The sequence below is a fragment of the Pavona decussata genome, unplaced genomic scaffold (assembly GCF_977016875.1).
Source record: "Pavona decussata unplaced genomic scaffold, jaPavDecu1.1 SCAFFOLD_32, whole genome shotgun sequence".
Taxonomy (NCBI): domain Eukaryota; kingdom Metazoa; phylum Cnidaria; class Anthozoa; order Scleractinia; family Agariciidae; genus Pavona; species Pavona decussata.
The window spans coordinates 3,164,673-3,172,028 of record NW_028145455.1 but is presented as its reverse complement, the minus strand read 5'-3'; the positions used below and the strand labels follow the sequence as shown (position 1 = coordinate 3,172,028).

The window sequence follows — 7,356 nt, the reverse complement described above, 5'->3', positions numbered from 1 at the left end:
TAAATAAAATAAAATAAAATAAAATAAAAGAAATGAGCGTATATTATTGATTTGCACCCAGTTTTAATGTCCGGTGGTGGGCTAAGCAAAAATTGCGTGATGTACAGGATATAGTAGGGTTGCTTAGAAACAACAATGTGTGTGAAATATTCCTCTGACGCCTACCAAAATGGTTTTCGAATGTCAAACCTTGCGGAGTTAAAACGTGACGAAAATTTAATCATTGTTTGCTTTTTTCCTGTTATTGTGAAACACATATTAAACGTATACATTGGCAATATTGGAAATTTGGTTGTAGCTGGAGTGTATACTCCAAAATCATATTTCAAGTGAACATCTGTATTTGTAAAGCGCTGACTGGATCGATCAGTTATGAACTTTACACCCTGCCTGTAAGCACTTGCCGTGCTTGCTATAAATCCTTCTTGCTCAGAAGTGAGTAGGGTGGTCTTTCCACTTACAAATAAAAAGGCTTTCAAACACAGATACCCAGGTGAAATTTGATTTTGGCACATCAATTCTAAAGACCGGGCAACTCTCAGCATTTTACCCTAACGAAAGTCAACGTCGAGAAACAACAGTAATTGAACGCGAATCAAATTTCATTTAGAACAAAAAAACCCAACCGCAATATCTGCATTGATTTCGGAAAGATCGACAGTTTGTAAATTAGCCTGGGCGTCGAGGCACTAAAAAGGAGAGAATCTCGTTCCCGACTGAAGCTGTGTTCTTTTTTGTCCCGCTCAGCACCAAGGAAGCAAGATTTGCACGTACGTGCGAAGCGAGGCTGAAGCCGCGGAAGAGGAAGAAAAGGTGTTCTCCCACGCGCTTCGCGCGCGCGCCCAATTCCCTTCTTCCGTGCCCTTTTCTGTCACCCTGACTACTTGGGTCTACTTGGAAATGTAAACTTAGACGACGTTGAATTATAGTAAACGTTCAGTGAAAATACGCGTGACTAAATAATGACATAACATATAATGATGTCTCCACGCTAAACAATGTGAGGGGGTTTCGAAACACCTTGATATTTGCATTGTGACGATTTTAATACTGTTCAAAGCTTGCAACAAGCCCGGAGTATAGGAGCAAGTGACGGGTTAACAGTTCTTCAAAATTAAACCTACATGTATGTATGCTCTGGGCAAGAGTGCGGTCCGGTTCGTGTTTTAGCTATTTCCAGGAGTGATGCACTATTTTTTTTTTATTTATTTTTAATAAGAACATCTTATTTGGGCCGGCCGAGGTTGAACGCTCCTATTTTTGGTAATTCGAGCCTGAAAACGTTCTCAAGCTGTCTATTATGCTATTTCTATAACGGCAAAGCGCACGTGAGACCAGGAACCTATTAATCGGCATGATTTGCTGTAATATAACGTGATATCAAGTTTCTTGTAACAAGCCTGCGCGGCTTACCCTAATATGATGCTGCGTACAAAATAGTGACAGCCAATTGTTGGCTTTTGGGTTAATTGGACTGTATAGACCCTTGGTATAGACCTTAGTTTTACATTTTAATTTAACCGTATCCGGCGTACTGCTTGTTTTAAAAATAAAAACGTTCTTCTTTAATTGTTGGTTGACTTGAGTGTTTCCCAGCACCCCTGCTGGACAAGTTTGTTGATGAAGTCATCCCTTCCAGCAGCCAAACGCTCTCTTTTACATCTTGAAGTTTTTAAATTAGTTACGTCCACCATGGCATTAAAGGGACTCTAATTTTAAGGGAGTATCATCGAATTATCCTAGTTTAGTTGAGGCAGATTGCGCCGGCCACGTAGCGCATTTTGAACCAATCGTAGTCAAGCAAAATATTTGGACAGGTGCATTATACACTCTAATATGAACATCCTTTCTTCGGGTTGAACGTTCTTTAGGTCACGTAGCGATATGTTTCATTACGACTAAAGCAGTTTTCACTTGAGTTTCGTAATACCATAACCAAAAAAATTACTCTGGCCAATCACATCAGACGCAAACATCGTAATGAATCAATCAAAAGTAAATGTATGCAGCCGGTGATAAGAGCGGGAAAACGCGTGAGAGCAGGTGACGTGTCGGTTTTGCTTCTTAATGGTTGAGAAAGTGGCAGTAGTTTTTTTTTTTAAACCAATCACAGGGCGTAGCGAAGCAGAACCAAAGCAAACGCAAATTTATTTTCGACACTCGATCGAAAAAGCTTTTCCATTACTGCAGAAATTTTACCTCAGAAGAGTGATCACACTCCAAACATTCGGTTATGGTTTAACCCTTAAAGCCCTAACAGGTGATCAGCATCAAATTTCTCCTTGTCATATCATGTTTAGTCAACTCCTGAGGTCATGAGAATTAAAGATTTGGTCGCAAGGTAAATTTTCTTGATGTTTGAACAGCTTCTACCCAGTACTTTTATATGAAAAGTATGGGGACAAGATAGGAGAATTTGTTCTTTGATATTAGCTGTTAAAGTGTTAAAAGTGAGTAAGTTAGTCGATTAAAAAAACAAAGATAACCCACTTTGTAAAATTAAACCATTCAGTAACTGACTGATCAAGACAGTCAAAAAGCATGGGTACCAACTAAGTCTGCTACACAATACATTTATTGTTACACCAAACAGTGACGTGACAAAGTTCAATAACAAAATGTCTGAAGGCTGCATTTTATCCTCTTTGCGGCCTTGGAGCATCATTTACCAAGACCCTTGAGTATGCAATAGTTTGAAATGCTGCAAAAGAAACCGGTGTAAAGTAAGACAACTGCAAGAAACATAAGCAAACATTATCATTTTATATGTTGTTTGGTCATGCCCCTGGACTCATTCTACTCCGCTGGGGTATATGCCATGCACTACAAAGCTAGGCGTTTGTTTCCTGCTCCCGCGAAGATTTCGAGAGTCCTGGATAACTTGCAAGGCCACCATCTTAATACTAGCTTGCTAATCAAAACATTAGTATACCCCGAAGTTTTTTTCTTGCCTCAACTGCGCTGTAAAATATCGTAATTCTAACATCCTATACGTGCGATAATATGTGTTTTTAAGGACGGTGCCTACTAATACAGAAGTACTTTTGCGCGGTTTATGACTATGGCTATGCATGGAAATGACATTATTTTCATACAACTTTTTGTTGTTTTAGCTCAGTTTCACCGGAGTTTAGTTTGCATGTGACGTCGAATTCCGGCATGAAATGTTGCTCCAATGTTTTATCCTGCTTTGCACTTCATTTTGTGATAAAAACGGAAATCTTGCCCATGGTCACAGGTTTTCATTGCAAACGAAGCGCAAAGCAGCGGTTACGTGTACATGTATTAAAACATAGTGGATCATACACTTAAAAATAACATTAACCTCGTATTAGTAGGCAATACCCATAGGAAGCCCGAGTATCTCGAGATCCGAAGAACGTAGCGCAGTAACAAAAGTAGGTACTGTCCTTACTGGTTGCAACAAAGAAGAATTGACTTTCGACATGATTTTTTTTATTTTTATGTATAGTCTTCATAAATAAAATATTGGGTGAGTGCTTGCGCTCTTACCAAACATAGCCTTCTATACACTGTTCACTGCTTGTGCACACTGGTGACGCGTCCTTATAAACGCAATCCTCTTGTAAACCCATCTGATTAAAGAAAAGGAGATGTAAAACAACAGGGCCCGGTTGTTGGAAAGCCTACTAACGTTAATACACGATTAAAAGTTAACCGAGGTTTTCAGCTCGCTCGTTTAAATTGTTTTTAAACTCAAATGTTAAGCTAGTGGTAAAGAAAAGTCAACGTCAACCCTAAGGGACAAAAAAATCTTTTTTGAAAAATTTTTATTGTTGTGTAATTAAACTCAAACCAAGTTCTTGTTAAGCCAGGATTAGCTTAAAGGGGCTTTGAACAACTCGGCCCTGATCTACATGAAATGGTCTTACACCAGTTCAAACACTATCCAGTGACCCTCCTGATTTTCAATTCTATCATTTCCCCCTCTTAACTTCAAGAGCTTGAAAGACGTGAATTTTTTTTTTTTTTTTGGGGGGGGGGGGGGGGGGGGGCGGGGGGCTTCATACTATGTCCAGAACTTAATTTTTCCTCTGAGGTCTCATAAATGGTGACGTTATCTGAGGTGAGAATGATCCACATTGACTCAGGATAATCAAACGAAGAAAAAGAAGTCCTTTATGGTGTACAAATGTAAAAGTTATGACCGTCCAGATGAACTTTAAATATTTCGTATCATGAAAATCAGGTGATGCTAGGATTATCGATTGTCCCCATGATTGAATAGTATATCTTTTTACGTGCTTTATGTTTGAAATTGGCCAATTAAAAGCTGTAAATTTGACTACTTGGAAGAAATGACAGAAACGTTTATAAGTAAATATTATTATGTTTTATTGCATTTCCATACCTTCTTCTTCAAATCTGAAGCCACAGCCACGGAAACAAGCATCAATAAAACAACAGCTGTATGCAACTTCATCTTAATTGACTGAAAAAGAAAAGTAATTTAAAAAATGAGGCAGAATTAATATACAGGACTTGAAGAAAAGGAAAAGAAGATTTGATTTGAACAACAACATCACCTAAGTTAAACTAAGCAGATTTTTATGAAAAATTATGAAAAGGAGAATGGGAGCTTTCTTGCTGACTGCATTTAATGTTTGTAGCGAAGATTAGATAACACTTTCAGTTTATGTTTCATCCATTTGAATTCGGTAAGCGCTTGGGGTAGCAGGGATGGCGCAGTGGTGAGAGCACTCGCCTCCCACCAATGTGCTCTCGGATTTGATTCCTGGACTCGGCTTCATTTGTGGGTTGAGCTTGTTTTTGGTTTTTGTCCTTGCGCCGAGACGTTTTTCTCCGGGTACTACGGTTCTCCCCTCTCCTCAAAAACCAACACTTCTAAATTCCAATTCGATTTGGAAAGTGTCCCCAATTAGTGTTTGCACTAAATATATTGACACTTAAATAAAGTGATTTTTTTGTTTTTGTTTTACTTTGCTCTGGAAGAGACAAATCATTATAGCGGGATGAAATATGTAATGTCCAACAGGCATGTCGCCAAACCTGTATTGAGTAAGGTGATAAAACTGTTAAGTCCTTTACGCTGGAAACGCAAAGAACGGAAGAGGCTTTTGGCTTCCTTTTAATTTTTGTAGGATGTTTCACCTGGCATGCACGTGGTTGCAGCGTGGTAAGTGAAGCCCCGAAGGCATGCGCCAAAAGTGGTCAATAATTGTATCGTGCTTTGCTTACAACGCTTGTAAGAGAAAAACGAGCAGGGAATAGGCATACACTCTTTTTATTTATAAGAACCATTTTTTATAAGAACGTTGAGGCTGAGATTAAAATTTAAGAACATACTAAGAACATTACCCAGGATGAGAGTCAGTTAAGAACATTTTTATTTTGACCAAATGTTTTAAAATGAACAGTATAAATACGGATAAAATAATACACGTAAACTGGCTTCAGTCTATACAGTCCAATGAACCCTGGTGATAAAGACACGCACTTTAATATTAACAATGGATTTCTTATTGCATGCCTGGTACATGGTTGATTATCGATCTTATTTTGTCTCAAACTTAGGCTGTATCTTCATTCAGGACATTAAAAGTATAAACAGGGAACTTAAGTACGTCTTTTTCAGGCTTGAATCCCCCCCCCCCCCCCAATAAAAAAAAAAGAAGAAGAAGAAGAAGAACTTTCACCCTAAGTCCCCAAATTAGGCGTTCTTATAAAAAAAAGTGTATACATTTTTTTTATATAAGATAAGCTTATATAAGAGAACTGTAGTTTATCGGATTGTAATAATCTGTCTACCTCATTGTAAAGTCCGAGGAAAATGTGCCCATCATCGCTACTTTTTCTCTCCGCAGGATTATCTATCAGCTCCTAACAACGCTTATAACACTCTCCTTTATATGTGATTACTGCTAGTATAAGGGTTCACGTTGGTTCACTGAATATTTAAGGCGGCATTTCCTCCAGTAGCGTCTTCGTTTGAGAAGAGGGCCCAGTTGTTCACAGCTCGATTAAGCTAATCCTGGATTAAAAAGAGAATTTTGATTCGAGTTTAATTACTAAACAATAAAGATTTTTCAAAAAGATTTCTGTCCTTCAGTTTTGACTTTGACTTTTCTTTACCATTGGCTTAAAATTAGATTTTAAAAACATTTTTAACGAGCGAGCTGAAAATCTCGGTTAATTTTTAATCGTGGATTAGCGTTAATCGGCTTTCGAACAACCGGACCCAGTTTGAAAGGGAACTAAAACACAAACATTCGTGACATTGCCACAGACGGTAACCCGAAGGTACCTGTTACTTTCGCGTCTCCTCGTGAACTGATATAAAAAGTCTTCTTTTGGTAGGTGCTTTGGATTGTCATTTTTATTTTACAGACTAGACTATCTTAGAAAATGTCAAAAAGGGCACATTCTACGTCCGGTAGTCGTCGATTATAAACTGCTTCATATTTCGTACAAAGGATGAAGGATTTTATTTTCTCAGTCTAGGCCGGCTTGATCACGAAGAATTGTACGAGTTTTAGCTGCGAATACGGGACGTGTTTGATCGCCTTAAAAGCGGGTTTAACGGCTCCATGCCGGTTGTGTCCTTACGCATTGGCTGGGACTAAAATCTTGGGCTTTGAACATTTTAAATTTATTCGATGATTGATGTGATTAGTTTGCTGATCTGACTGAGCTACGGACACCAAGTTGTCCTTGGTAGAATGTGAAAAATTCAGTAAAATGTCGCTCTTGCGTAGGATCTTGTGGTATACACATGTAATATTTATCAGCTAACGTGCGTTTGTCAGGAATGAACCGCTCCAGTGAAGCTTGTCAATGATTCATCGATCGTTGAGTTTGATGTTTTTTTCACAACAAGTGTGGCGATCAATTTAACTGCTATCTCGTAGTGAGGTTTTTTCTATTACAATCAGATTTAACTTTAGTCATCCTACCTCTTCGGCAAGATCAGTATCAGTTTTTGTGGATATCCTTCACTGTCTAGCTGTATTTCTTCAGCATTTAGCCATGACTGAACCTTGAAGTTTATAACATCTATATATTATGCAAAAGTTGTAGAATGATTAGAATATATGTGGGCTTTGGTAATAAACAACATTCCCGGTGGAGTAGAGACGGCTATCATAGTAACGATAGTGGATGAAAGGAAATTAAATGACGCAATTCAGGTGCACAAAGAACAAAAGATTGTAAAGCAACAGTAGATATTTAGGGATCCCATAATCGTAGTTGTGAAATACTATCATTATTCCCGCTCCTGAAATATGATTTATCTTTTCTTTTAATCAGGCGAAAAGTGAATTTTATTTCTGTATTTTCGCGGTGTAAATTGCTTTTAATATCAGATAATTTTAC

The 7,356-nt window shown here is 38.1% G+C and overlaps 1 long non-coding RNA gene across 1 annotated transcript; it reads right to left on the bottom strand.

Annotated features, from left to right (window-relative positions):
* Positions 1–2,608: 2,608 nt before the first annotated feature.
* On the bottom strand, positions 2,609–6,994 carry LOC146484667 (uncharacterized). Its single transcript, XR_014863587.1, has 4 exons — positions 6,936–6,994; positions 4,373–4,453; positions 3,514–3,596; positions 2,609–2,701 (listed from the first exon to the last, which is right to left on the bottom strand). It is a non-coding gene; the product is annotated as an uncharacterized LOC146484667 (long non-coding RNA).
* Between the last annotated feature and the right edge of the window lie 362 nt (positions 6,995–7,356).